The 12,160-nt window shown below is 51.5% G+C and overlaps 1 protein-coding gene and 1 long non-coding RNA gene across 4 annotated transcripts in view; one reads left to right on the top strand and one right to left on the bottom strand.

Moving 5' to 3' along the window:
- Positions 1 to 513: 513 nt before the first annotated feature.
- Positions 514 to 5,629, bottom strand: LOC137443727 (uncharacterized). 3 transcript variants are annotated; one of them, XR_010987974.1, is made up of 4 exons: positions 5,351 to 5,629; positions 4,630 to 4,739; positions 4,428 to 4,553; positions 514 to 647 (listed from the first exon to the last, which is right to left on the bottom strand). It is a non-coding gene; the product is annotated as an uncharacterized lncRNA (long non-coding RNA). The 3 variants fall into 3 exon arrangements; XR_010987972.1 differs by lacking the exon at positions 4,428 to 4,553 and having other exon boundaries at positions 4,648 to 4,739; XR_010987973.1 differs by lacking the exon at positions 4,428 to 4,553.
- A 49-nt stretch (positions 5,630 to 5,678) lies between these two features.
- The window catches only part of CTDSPL2 (CTD small phosphatase like 2), a 48,502-nt gene continuing 42,020 nt past the window's right edge, over positions 5,679 to 12,160 (top strand). Inside the window, exon 1 of the mRNA XM_068143630.1 lies at positions 5,679 to 5,869. The gene's annotated coding sequence lies outside the window, so the exon portion shown is untranslated. The remainder of the gene's footprint in view (positions 5,870 to 12,160) is intronic.

Here is a 12,160-nt window from a genome sequence, read left to right on the forward strand (position 1 = left end):
ATTCTCTGGAGATGATTTGATTCAGTGCTCAAACCTACAAAGTGTGAAGCCAGAAGGGTGTTTCTTCTGCTGGATGGGATCAGCAAAGCCACGCTGACAGAAATTCCAGGCACCTCTGTCAGGGAGCAGAAGGAAAACAACGAGCAGCAACTGGCACTTTGCTGCTAAGACTGAAGGATGATTTCAGCAAGGCTGAGAAACACCAGCACCTAGAGCAAACAGACTCGTTCCAGTCAGCCCCAGCTGCCCAGCTCTGGGGTTGTTGGTAAAACATGGATCCCACCAGAGCCAAGTCTCTCTGATGAACCTTGTTTAGTCAGGAAAAGCAAACAAAGGGGTGGGAAGTATCTCACCAAAAGGTAAAGACAAAACCAAACCACCCCCACCACCAACAACAAAAATCCAGCTCTGTATGAAGCATGTTAAAAGTAACTACATTTGTCACCAAGAGCATCCTGCTTAAAATCCTTGGAAGATGCAAGTGAGGAGATGAAACAGCAAATAGTTCATGGGGTCTGTCCTTTATTAAACCATCATTTTACATCTTCAGGGATACAAAAAGCACAACAGTGCAGAAGCCACAGCACAGCCAATCTCCTGCAAGCAAGTGAAATTCAGTGGGTTTGGTGAAGCACAGCATGACCTGCCTGGAAAACACACAAGGTTGACTGGATACCATCACACTTCTGCTTCAGTCTAGCATGAAGACATACAGCAGACCCTCTGCATAAACCAGCTTTGAAAGCTCAGTGATTAAATGATTCAATCTCCCCCCTCCACTTGAGTGTCACCTGCAAGAGGCCACACTAACACCCAGAAGAAGAGGAGCCAGGTCTGTGTCTGTCACTTTATGACCCATCCACTCATCAGGAGGCACTTTTCTGCTCACAAACCATTCAGTGCTCACCTCAGACTGTGGTGGATTTGCCTGAACAAATGTGTGGTGTGTTTTAGTGGCACTTGGAGAACTCTCTGCTCCACAGGTTCACTCTTTCCCACGTACCTTAACAGCAGCTCTTTACTTGCACCTACCCCAACAGAGCAGGAAAAAAGTGGTTTCTCCAACTTTCATATGCCACAGACCCAAGCTTGATTTGAACTCGTGACATTACTACCCTAAAACTGTGGTTTTCAGGTAGCAACAGTAAAATGTTAGTACAAAAAGTCCATTATGAAGCTGTGCTTCAAGCCTGGTGTGTGTTAACGCTCCAAACAGTAAATCAACCTCTTAACAGCTGTCAAAAGTGTTCTTACATGTTCCCAAGGCATCACAGAGCCTACAAAAGGGTTTCTTCTATAGAAGTAGATTTAATACCACTGTTTTATTTGCATATTGGGCAGAAGCTGGATTAAAAAATGCTCTTTTATTTGAAGCAAGGTCCTGAGCTCTAGGCTCAGAATTCTGAGCTCAGGATCTGTCACTGCTCAGCATCAGCCTCTGAAGGCATTCTGTATCCATCAACTTTCCATTTTGTCCATAACATGGAGAATTTTGGCATACCATAAAGCTGCAATCCTCATGCCAGGATCTAGATGGATCTTTAAGCAACCTGAGACCCTTCTTTGAGGGGAAAGACCAGAATATTTCACAGAATAAAACTCAAAGGTTGCTGCAATAGACTAGAAAAATGTGAGCTTGGGTGCTTTTCATCAGTGTGGAGTGTTCTGCACTAGAGCCTTCCAGATGTCCCCAGGACTAAGGAGCCCATACTTCTCTAGCAGTTTAAGTAAAATAGGAATAAAACCCCAAACCAACCAAAAATAACTGGGGGCATATATAGCACCTCTCCTATGAGGACAGACTAAAGGAGTTGGGGCTGTTCAGTCTGCAGAAGAGAAGGCTCCCAGGTGACCTAATTGTGGCCTTCCAGTATCTGAAGGGGGCCTACAGGAAGGCTGGGGAAGGACTGCTCAGGATCTCAGGTAGTGATAGGACTAGGGGGAATGGAATGAAGCTGAAGGTGGGGAGATTCAGGCTGGATGTGAGGAGGAGGTTCTTCACCCTGAGAGTGGTGAAGCCCTGGAATGGGTTGTCCAGGGAGGTGGTTGAGGCCCCATCCCTGGAGGTGTTTAAGCCCAGGCTGGATGAGGCTCTGGCCAGCCTGATCTAGTGTGGGGTGTCCCTGCCCATGGCAGGGGGGTTGGAACTAGATGATCCTTGTGGTCCCTTCCAACCCTGACTGATACTATGATACTATGACAGCTACTTATGAGAACACAGGGAGGGTTTCAAGCCAGCCAGCAGCAAGAACTTTATGCCAGTATAGAGACCGTAATACTCTGAATTCCTCAACCTAGATCAAACTCTCCTTATGTAGCCACAGTGGAGCTACTAGCATGGACACTCCACATTTTAACTTCCTAAACCAGGACCTGGCCACTTGTGGCTGTGTATTTCTACCCCTACTTTGCATTTCTCCCCTTGTTTCACGACAGCCTCCACTGCTGCGCCCTGCTAGATCCAACATACCCAACAGTTGATGGAAATCTGTGCCTGCTTTTGTTTCTGAGGGGGGTTCAGGACCATCTGAGTTCTGATTGCTGTCAGCTGAAAGTGTCAGCAGTGAGAACAGCGAGTCTGTAGCTGTTCCTGGACAGACAGATTGGAGCACAGACGTCTAGGCATGGAGCAGCAAGCACAGCCTGGGAGCTGCCTCTCATCCAAGTCAAGTGCATGGTTCTGTTTACCTATTAAACAACATTTATCCCCTTCAGATAAGCAAAGGGAACAAGAAATACTGGAAATGAGGTAATTTAAAAGGCACAGCCCCAGTTTGTACCACAACTGCCTCTCAGTCAGGTCACAGCTGTCATCACTTTGGCAAAAGAAGCTGGACTGAATGGCTGTGCTCAGAGTGCCACCTGCTATCTGCAAGAAAGACGCTGAAATACTTGAGAGAGAACTTTAAGGAAGACTCCCATCTCCCAAAACTATCCAAGGAATTCAACCTTGCCCACAAGGCAAGACTGTAGCTGTGACTCTTAGGAAGCAGAATTCTGAGGGGTGTGGGAAGAACTCCAGCATCTCCCAAGTGCCAGGTGCAATAGCTGGAGGTTAAACCCAATACCTGAACCAAACAGAACCCTAAACTGCAGGCATCTGAAAGTTACTACGAGAAGCTGGTGGAGTCACCCACACCTAACCTCTACACTAAGAGGGAAAGTTCCTTGTTTTAAATGAGCATTGGAAACACAAAGATAAGGCACCAGCAAGACTTGGGAAACAACCAGAAAAAAATGGCCTTCAAACCAACATTCAGAGCACATCATTTCAGGAATGTGCAACATTCTGGCCATTATAGATTGGGTTTTTTCCCCCCTTCAGTTTCTCTGTGAAGGAAAACTACTCCTAGAATGCAGACAGCCCACTCTCAGGGGAAAAGCTGCTGCTGCTGCCAGCACAGGAGCCCTGTCATTGCTTCTCAGGTGTGGAAAAGCACAGCCAGCATTATTCATGTTTGGCATCTTAGAGGCAAAGCTAAAGCTCTCTTCATGGTCTACATTAGAAAGGGGGAAGAAGTTACAGCAGGTGGATGCTTGAACTTGGCCTTCACAGCGATGTCAGTTAGTAGCAAGGTTTTACAGGCTCCCACTCTTGCTGGCCCAGCACCCCTTCCCCAACAGGGCTCAGAACCAGGTAGCTGGAGGAGAGCACTGGGCACAAGATGTTTTTAAATGTTCTGACACAGGCAAGTGCAGTTCTCCTTCCCATAAAGACAAGTTTGAAGCCCGAGTCTCATGCTTTCATCTCTCTCCTCTGCTGTTCTTTCGGCTTTGCTCATAAACGCACCTCTTGGTGTTCACACAAATATCTGCTCCCTTTGAGCCCTGCCGACTGATTTCCTCTGGCAGCCAGTTCCACTCTAATTACACCATTTAGAAAGGATTTCCACCTACCATTTTTTTTTTCCAAAACTCCCACTTCCCAAGGATCTGTGAATGTCCTTTTGGGGCTTGTTCTATGAGACATCACCAAGTTATCCTGCCCTACTCGTTCCTCTTAATGGACTGCAAATGATCTTCATTAAGTTTTAACATGTCCAAGCTACCCTTTCACAGCTGATCATACAAAAACCAGCCCGGTGCTATGGTTAATGAGTGTGTTTAGAAACACTTGAATGCTCTGGGAAAAAAAATAAACCACCAGGCTGTTCTGGATGGAAACTACATTGCTTTCCCCTGCCTTTTTATTACTCCTTTTCTTAAGAAACTGGTAAAATTAGTTTTATGATGTCTTCTGCTAAAGAACACCTCAGCCCTCTGATAGAATTTCGAAACAAATCCTGGCTTCACAGCAGCAGATGTGGTTCAGTTTAACAAGCCAATAAATATTTTAAGTGACTGGAGAGCTGGGACTTTTATAATAAGATCCAGGTTTTAAAGCTAAGGAGGGAGTCAACAGGTCCTAGGAAAAGAGAACACAATACCTTAGGGGTTTCTGCCTCCTGCTAGAGAACGTGGGGACAAGCTACTTCTGTGCAAGCTTTCCATTTGATCAACCCTTTAGAAGTTCTCCTCGTGTCCTATGACATTACCCCGAAAGCTGAAGGTGTCTGTTTAAAAAGCTCAGTGAATAAAAGCAGGAAGAAAAATACACAAGTTCAGCTGGATGCAAATTACAACTCTAACCTCACAACATCCTCTTACACTTTATGGCTCGATATGGCCAAGCTGCTTCCTTCAGTCATTCAAATCCGCCAGCAAGCAGCTCCTCAACACTTCACAACCAAAGTCGCTGCCTAAAAATGAAAACAAGAAGAGAAAGTGGAACCAGTCTCGGCAGGCTCTTAGAGCAGCAGCTCAAACCGCAGCCCACTGCTGCGCTGTGCCTCTGACAGTGAAGCTCCCCGAGCCCAGCAGCCCAAACCTCGGCGGGACAGCCTGCGGGCAGGCGCCGGCAGCCTCCCGGGAAGGGCTGGACGAAGCCACGGGGCCCGTGCTCAGGCTGCCGAAGGGAAGGCAGGGCACCGGGGCAGCAGACCGCCACGGCCCCTCCGGCTGCAGCAGCGGCCGCGCACCGGCCGCGGCAAACCCTCTGCGCCGCTTCCTCCCCGGGGAGCGCAGGGCAGCCCCACTCCCGCTCCGCGGCGGGCAGCAGCACCCAGCCGGCTCGGGGCCGCCGCTCCCTCCCAGCCCCGCGCTTAGCCGCCGGCCGCTCAGCGGAGCTCCCCGGCCCGCAGAGCCGGCGCGGCTCGGCCCGGGAGCGAGTGCTGCTGCAGCCGCTCCGCCAGCGCGGGGGCTCCCCTCCCTCACCTCCCGAGCACGGCGGGCCCCTCCGCGCCTCAGCCTGGGTCTCGGCGGGCACGCAGCACTCACGCCCCTTCCCCTGGCTGGTCGCCTCTGGCCTCACCTCCGGGCGCGGCGGCGGGCGCTCGGCTGCGCTCGGCGCGGCGCCAGGGAGCGAGGCGGCCGCTGCCTCCTCCTCCGCGCAGCCACCCTCGGCCCCGGCGCCCGAGGCGCAGCCTCTCGCCCTTGGCGGCGGCTCTTCCCGGCCCGGGGAAGAGGCGGGTGGGCCCTCTGCCCGCACCCACGCTGGTCGGGGCCCGCCGCTCCCCGCCCGCCGCGGGGCGCCGCTCCCCGCGCCAGGCCCCGGCTTCCCTCCTTCCCGGCCTGCCCCGGCGCCCGCCGGCCCCAGGCCCCCCTCCCCCGGCCGGGCCGCGCCTGCGCGGCGGCCCCTCTCCCCATCCGGGTCCCTCCGTGCGGTGTAGCAGGTCGGTAGGCGGGAAATGGCGACTGGCTGCTGAGCGGCTGCGGAGCGCGGAGCCCTGGCGGCGGTGTAAACACAGCGGCGCCCGCCCGGCCCGGCCCGGCCCGGCCGCCGGGGACCCGAGCACCAGGGGCCCGCCTCCCCAGTACCCTGCGCCCGCAGGTAAGTGACGCGGCGGCTCCGCCAGCGCGGGGTCCCAGCCCGGGATCAGGTGGGAGAGGAAGGGGTGGCCGCTCCGGAGTGACCGGCGGGAGCCTCCCCTCAGGGCCTGCCCCGCCGTGGGCCCTGTGCGCCCCGCGTTCCCGCCCGCCCGCCGAGGCTCCGCGCCCCGCTGCGTACCGAGACACCCCGTCCCCTCCCCTGGCCGGCCGCGGAGGCCAGCCAGCCCCGGCCACGCCGGAGCGGGGACGCAGCCCTCCTGAGCCAGCCCCCTGCCCCCGGCGGAGCGGGCGGCGCGGCTGTCACCCCCGCGCCGGCACCCCCCGCTTGCCCCTCTAGGCCGAGGCCTGCGGGGAGGCTCCGCCGCCGCCCGCCCCGTCCCGGGCGGCGGTGGGCACCGTGGGGGGAGCGCGTCCCGGGCCGGCTCGGGGGGCGTAGCTGTGCGGGCGGCATCCCGGCCCCTGCCGCACACGGGCGGGCCATGCCCGGCGCGGTTCCCGCGGGGCGGGCGCGCAGCGGGCGCCTGTTGCTGGCTGCTCCTGTTGCCGGGGCAGTAGCACCAGACCTGCCTGTCACTGGCTCCGGGCGGGGGGCACGGTGGGCAGCTGCCGCCCCGCTGCCTCCCCGGAGGATGCTGGAGGGTGCCCGGTCGGGGATCCCTGGCGGCGAAGGGCTGGTGCGGACGGTGGCAGCGGCTGGGCAGAGGGAAACGACACCAACTTTGCTGTCACCTGGGAGGGCAGGAGCGGGGGACAGGGAGCCGGGATGCGCCGTGCAGGACCACTGCCATCCCACCCCGCCACTGGCATCCCCTGTCAGTGCAGGGGACGCGGCACGACCAGCGGCGTGTTGCATCCCACGTTGGTTGTCTGCTGCTTCTGTGCTCTAACGGGTGCTGCTCAAGCCTGTTGCTCAGTTTCATGGTGCTCGGGAGCACATGAGGGGACAGGTCCTGCTATTTCTTTGTGACTCTTTTGGTGAGCTCCAGCCTAAATCCTCCTGGGATATTTCCCTCTGCGATGATGACTGTAGCACTTGTTCTGATCCCAAGCCTATTGTTTCTGCTAGGAGGGTGTTTTTTCATAGTCTTCCAGTTGCTTATTGTGTGCTTTTACAAGTTATTTGAAGGTTGTAATTAGGGACTTGGCCTTTCTTGATCAGTTTCCACTGTTACAATCCAGTAGTCCATGAAGAGGATCTCTAAGTACAGCTATTACTCTGTTGCCTTGGGCAAGTGGCAACCTCTTTTGCCATTTCCCCATCAGTAAAATGGGGATAATAATACCTCAGAGACTTGTTACAAGAAGTAGTTAATGTTTGTAGAGGGCTTAAAAGACCTAAATGTTATTAATTAAGCCCCATGACACATTAAGGTAAGAGTTAGTGAACCAGGTTTACACATGGATGAACTGAGGCAGGAAGAGATTATGATTGAGCTAGAGTAACGTATTGGATCTGTGACAATAGCAGCAAACAAGTTGTAACTGCTTCATGCTGTAGGCACAAGCGAACAGTTCTGTACAACAGAGATGATTCCAAGATTATTTGCCCCTCCCTTGCCTCCCCCCTTCCACCTCTTCCAATTTCAAGCTTTTCTACTTCAGGGGGTTTTGCTCGTGTGATTTCCAGTTGACTGGATAGCTCCAAGGACACTTGTGGCTTGCCCACTTCGAAGTGTTGCAGCAGTTTTCATAACAAGATGTATGTTCTAGGATGCAAGCCAAATCCAGACTTAAATTCCATAAAACACTCTCCACTTTTCCCCTGAAAACATTGTGTGGAACTTAGTTGGGACTTGATCCCATTCCAGTCAGTGGAGTATGCACTGAAGCTGCCATTCCTGTTTCATCTGAGAGAGTCCTTTCATGAAAGAGAAGAATTCTCTTGTCAAGCAGAGATTTAGAGGTGCAGTTAGCTGCTTTTCCTGAAGATGTAAACATTCCCCACGTGCTGGAGGTGTACATCTTTTCATCATTCAAAGGTAGTTTTTCACCTTGGTGTCCACCAAGTGGGTGACTTGGTTTCCACCGTGGTGACTGCCCACCAAGGTGACACTGTTGCAGGCTGAGCACCATGAAGCAGTTCAAAAACAAGGAGCCTGCTGGATTCAAAAGGAAACTTGCTCTGCATCTCACAAAAATTTTTCCATACTGTATTGGCTTTTGTTTCCTTTGATGAATGGAATGAAGCTGGAGGTGGGGAGATTCAGGCTGGATGTGAAGAGGAAGTTCTTCAGCATGAGAGTGGTGAAGCCCTGGAATGGGTTGTCCAGGGAGGTGGTTGAGGCCCCGTCCCTGGAGGTGTTTAAGCCCAGGCTGGATGAGGCTCTGGCCAGCCTGATCTAGTGTGGGGTGTCCCTGCCCATGGCAGGGGGGTTGGAACTAGATGATCCTTGTGGTCCCTTCCAACCCTGACTGATACTATGATGCTACTATGATCACTTGTAATGCTGCTGAGGTTGATACCCCCAAAATCAGTGTCTGCAGGGGACTTGGAGAATTACATTTTCTTTTCTGAACAGCTTTCTGTGCAAAGATTTCCTTGCGGTGGAAGAAACTTTTCCACAGGTGTAAGTGGAGTAGTAACTTGGAGTACTGGCATATTTTGGTGAGACCCAATATTGAACATCAATCTCAGCTATTTTAGCAAGAGCTTGCCAGAGAAGCTGGACCAGGGGGTTGGGCAAGGTGACCTACTGAGTTCCCTTCCAGCCCTTCTGTGAGCCTGTAAGAGCAGGATGTGTCACACAAGGCTGGAATTTGGCAGAAACATGAAATTAATATGCATTTCTAGATGTATGTGTGCTGAAACTGTTAGAGCAGGTCCAGGAGAGGGCCATCAAGATCATCTGAGGGCTGGAGCATCTCTCCTGGCAGGGCAGGGCAGGCTGAGAGAGTTGGGGTTGTTCAGCCTGGAGAAGAGAAGGCTCCAGGGAGACCTTAGGGCAGGCTCCCAGTATTTGAATGGGCCTACAGAACAGATGGAGATGGACTTGTTACAAAGGCAGGGAGTGACAGGATGAGGGGTGATAGCTTCAAACTGGAAGATGATGGGTTTAGATAAGACATTAGGGAGAAATGCTTCTCCATGAGGGTGGTGAAGCACTGGAACAGGTTGGCCAAAGAAGTTGTGGAGGCTCCAAGCCTGGCAGTGTTCAAGGCCAGGTTGGATGAGGCCTTGAGCAACCTGCTCTAGTGGAAGGTGTCCCTGCCCATGGCAAAGGGTTTGGAACTAGATAATCTTTTAGGTCCCTTCCAACCCAAACCATTCTGTGAAGGTGTAACTGGAAGTTCCAGAACATCTTCATGATCATTTCAGACTCGCAGCTGAAGCCAGCGTCATTGTGTAACTCTCCAATGGCCTTCTCCAGTTTAGGGCTTTGCAGCATTTCCCTGTTCACACCCTGGACAATTTCTTCCCCATCCCTGTGTTTTAAGCCTGGTCTCCCTCAGGCAGCCAGTTCTTTTGTGTTACAGACTTTGATAGTGTCAGCGCAGGACTATTCAGATCATCCCAGGTGCAAAGGCTGTTGTGATGTCTCCCCACACTCCCCCTTGTCTGCATCCTCACTCTGTACCTCCTCAGGAGCATTGCTCTCAGACAAGTGCCTTTCTGATTCATTGCTGCAGGTAGATCAGATGTGATGGTTCAGAAAGCAAAGGACTAAGCCTGAATGGAATTCTTCTCTTTGATGAAGCTTAACCTACTGAAGTGTGACCACTAAGTTGTAAATGGAATATTGTTTTTCACCTATTACAGAGTGGTGGGGGCTGGAATGGACCTCTGAAGATTGAGTCCGACCCCTGTTGCCAGAGCAGGTTAACCTAGAGCAGATGACCCCAGGAACATGTCTGGGTGGGCCTTGAAAGTCTCTACAGAAGGAGACTCTACCATTTCTCTGGGCAGCCAGCTCCAGTGCTGTGCTACCCTCAAAGTAAAGAAGCTCCTTCTCAGGGAGGTGGTGGAGTCACCATCCCTGGAGGTGTTCAAAAAAGGATTGGACATGGCACTTGAAGCCATGGTTTAGTAGTCCTGAGGTATTAGGTTGGACTGGATGATCTCTGAGGTCTTTTGCAACCTTGTTGATTCTATGATTCTGTGTTTAGATGGACCTCCCTGTGTTCAAGTTTATGCCCATTAGCTCTTGTCCTGTCACTGCAGACCACTGAGAGAAGAGTCTGGCCCCACCTTCCTGACACCCACCCCTCATTGTGTACGAGGAGTTAATTTGTTGTTTATACAACCAGTGAAGTGTCCCCATAATCCAAATAGGATTCCAAAAGGCATAGCTGATGAGTGAAATACAGAATGGGTTCCAGTTTTTAGGGGGCAGGTGTTGAATCACATCCCAGTAAGGGACCAACAAGCTTTATCCAGGCTTGTCTCAGGTGTCAGGGCCTGGTGCATGCTTTAAACACCATTTGAAGTGCAGCACTGGTGGCAGTGAGCATAGCTCTTCTGACTGCATGGAGAACCTGGTGCACATCAGACACTTGAGAGCCAGCAGAACATGTTTACCAGTGGAGCTGCCTGGATGGCCATTAGTTAGGATTTCAGCACAACAAACATTCTATGTTCACAAGCAAAGGCATTTTCGACAGCACTTGAAAAATGAAGTGTGGAATCATCCCCAACTGAAGCAATCAGGTTCAGAGGTTGGGCAGTAGCTTCCCAGTTGGGAGCATCAGCTTTTTCTCAATAAATGACTTCCAAATCAGATCAGTTTCAGCAAGTGCCTTGATTAAGCTTCTCTTAACTATGGAAAACAAGAAGTTCTCTCACCATGCCTCATGATCCAAAGAAAACACTCCTCAGGGCAGTCTGGTATGAGGAAACAAGTTGCAGGTCAGCCAGAAGTGCATATTCCCCTTTGCCAGCACTCTCAGGTGTGTGATCTGACAGAGGTCCTTGGTTGCCTCAGTTTCCCAGGCTGAGGGATCATTCTTTATGGCAGCACCAAGACCTGTGGGCAAGCCAAGGGGAAGGAAATGAGTGGGTGCTAGTGGAGAGGATTAACTCAGCAGCCACAGTGCTGTATTGTGGCATTAAAAACACCACTCTCTGGGGGGGAAAGTTTTGTGAGTCCAGCCCCATCAATCAGAGTTCTCTGCATCTGGTTAAACATAACCCCAAAGCCAAGATTTAGGAAGCCAGATATCTGCTGCATTAGATCTGATTAGATCTGGATCAGATCTGATGAGGATCCTCTGCCCAATGATGTGAGTGTTGGAGCTGCACAGAAAAGAGGTGATGGAAGCTGAAGTTATCCTTAAGAGTCCTACCCCCTGTCTGAACACAGCATTGCTGTTTGCTGGGGGGAGGAAGCTAGTTAGAGGGCATAAAGCACTTTCAGTTTTGAACTTCTGGTACTTCTTGCAGCACTGTAACTTTTAAGTACAGCATCAAGAAAAGAAGTTTAACCTTATAAGAGGTTAGCTGTGGAGCTCCACAGCAGCTGGGAAATAATACTTCAGGTAGCACAATGCTTAAAGCTGTATCCTGCTATTCATTGCTGATGTACCAAGTGTAAGTAGGAGGAAGAAAGAAAAAAAAATCTAAAACAATTGGATTTGAATTTACCTATAAATAAATGACTTTATTTCATCTATGCATAAACAAACACACACGGTGGCAACCCAGCAGGAGCATCATTACTAGCAGAGCTGGGCTAGGGAGGTGATCCTGGAGGGCATGTTAGCATCCTTGAAGCCTCAGCTGGAGGAAAAGGAGCCTGTCCTTATTTGGGCTAGGCTTAGGAATAGCTAATTTAAGTGAGTAAATTAAGAGGAACTTGGATCAAATCAGAGCAGTTGTTCCAAGCAGTGCTTTAGCTGCACTAGCTCAATCTAAACCTGAACTCCGTTTACTTCAGGCCATTCTCAAACATGATTGCTTTGGTTCACCCTGTATTTTAGGAGGTGCTAATTAGAGGAAGGCAGGTAATTCAATCTAGGGATTAGACTATACCACAAGGACTTCACTGGCACAGCAGCACCAGCCTGGTTAGTGGTAAAATCCCCACACAAAGGGCTTCCTTTTGCCAGCACCAGTTATGTTTGCACTTTACTGGGAGGTTTGTTGCCCTGGCTGTCTTTGTCTAGGGAAAAGCAGCATTTCCCCCTTCCTTTCACATTTCTAACTGGTAGAGCTTCTGCTTTAGACACAGTCTAACCCAGCTAGCCTTACTCTAGAGACCTTCAGGGGTGCTTGGTATCTTCTGCTTCCTGTACAGGGGCTGGAGGTGCTGGGGCAGAGTCTCATACAGGTATACTCATGTCTTACCTATAGTGAGAT

This window comes from Melanerpes formicivorus, unplaced genomic scaffold, assembly GCF_026170545.1.
Source record: "Melanerpes formicivorus ecotype bairdi unplaced genomic scaffold, bMelFor1.0.p_v2 SCAF_10, whole genome shotgun sequence".
NCBI lineage: Eukaryota > Metazoa > Chordata > Aves > Piciformes > Picidae > Melanerpes > Melanerpes formicivorus.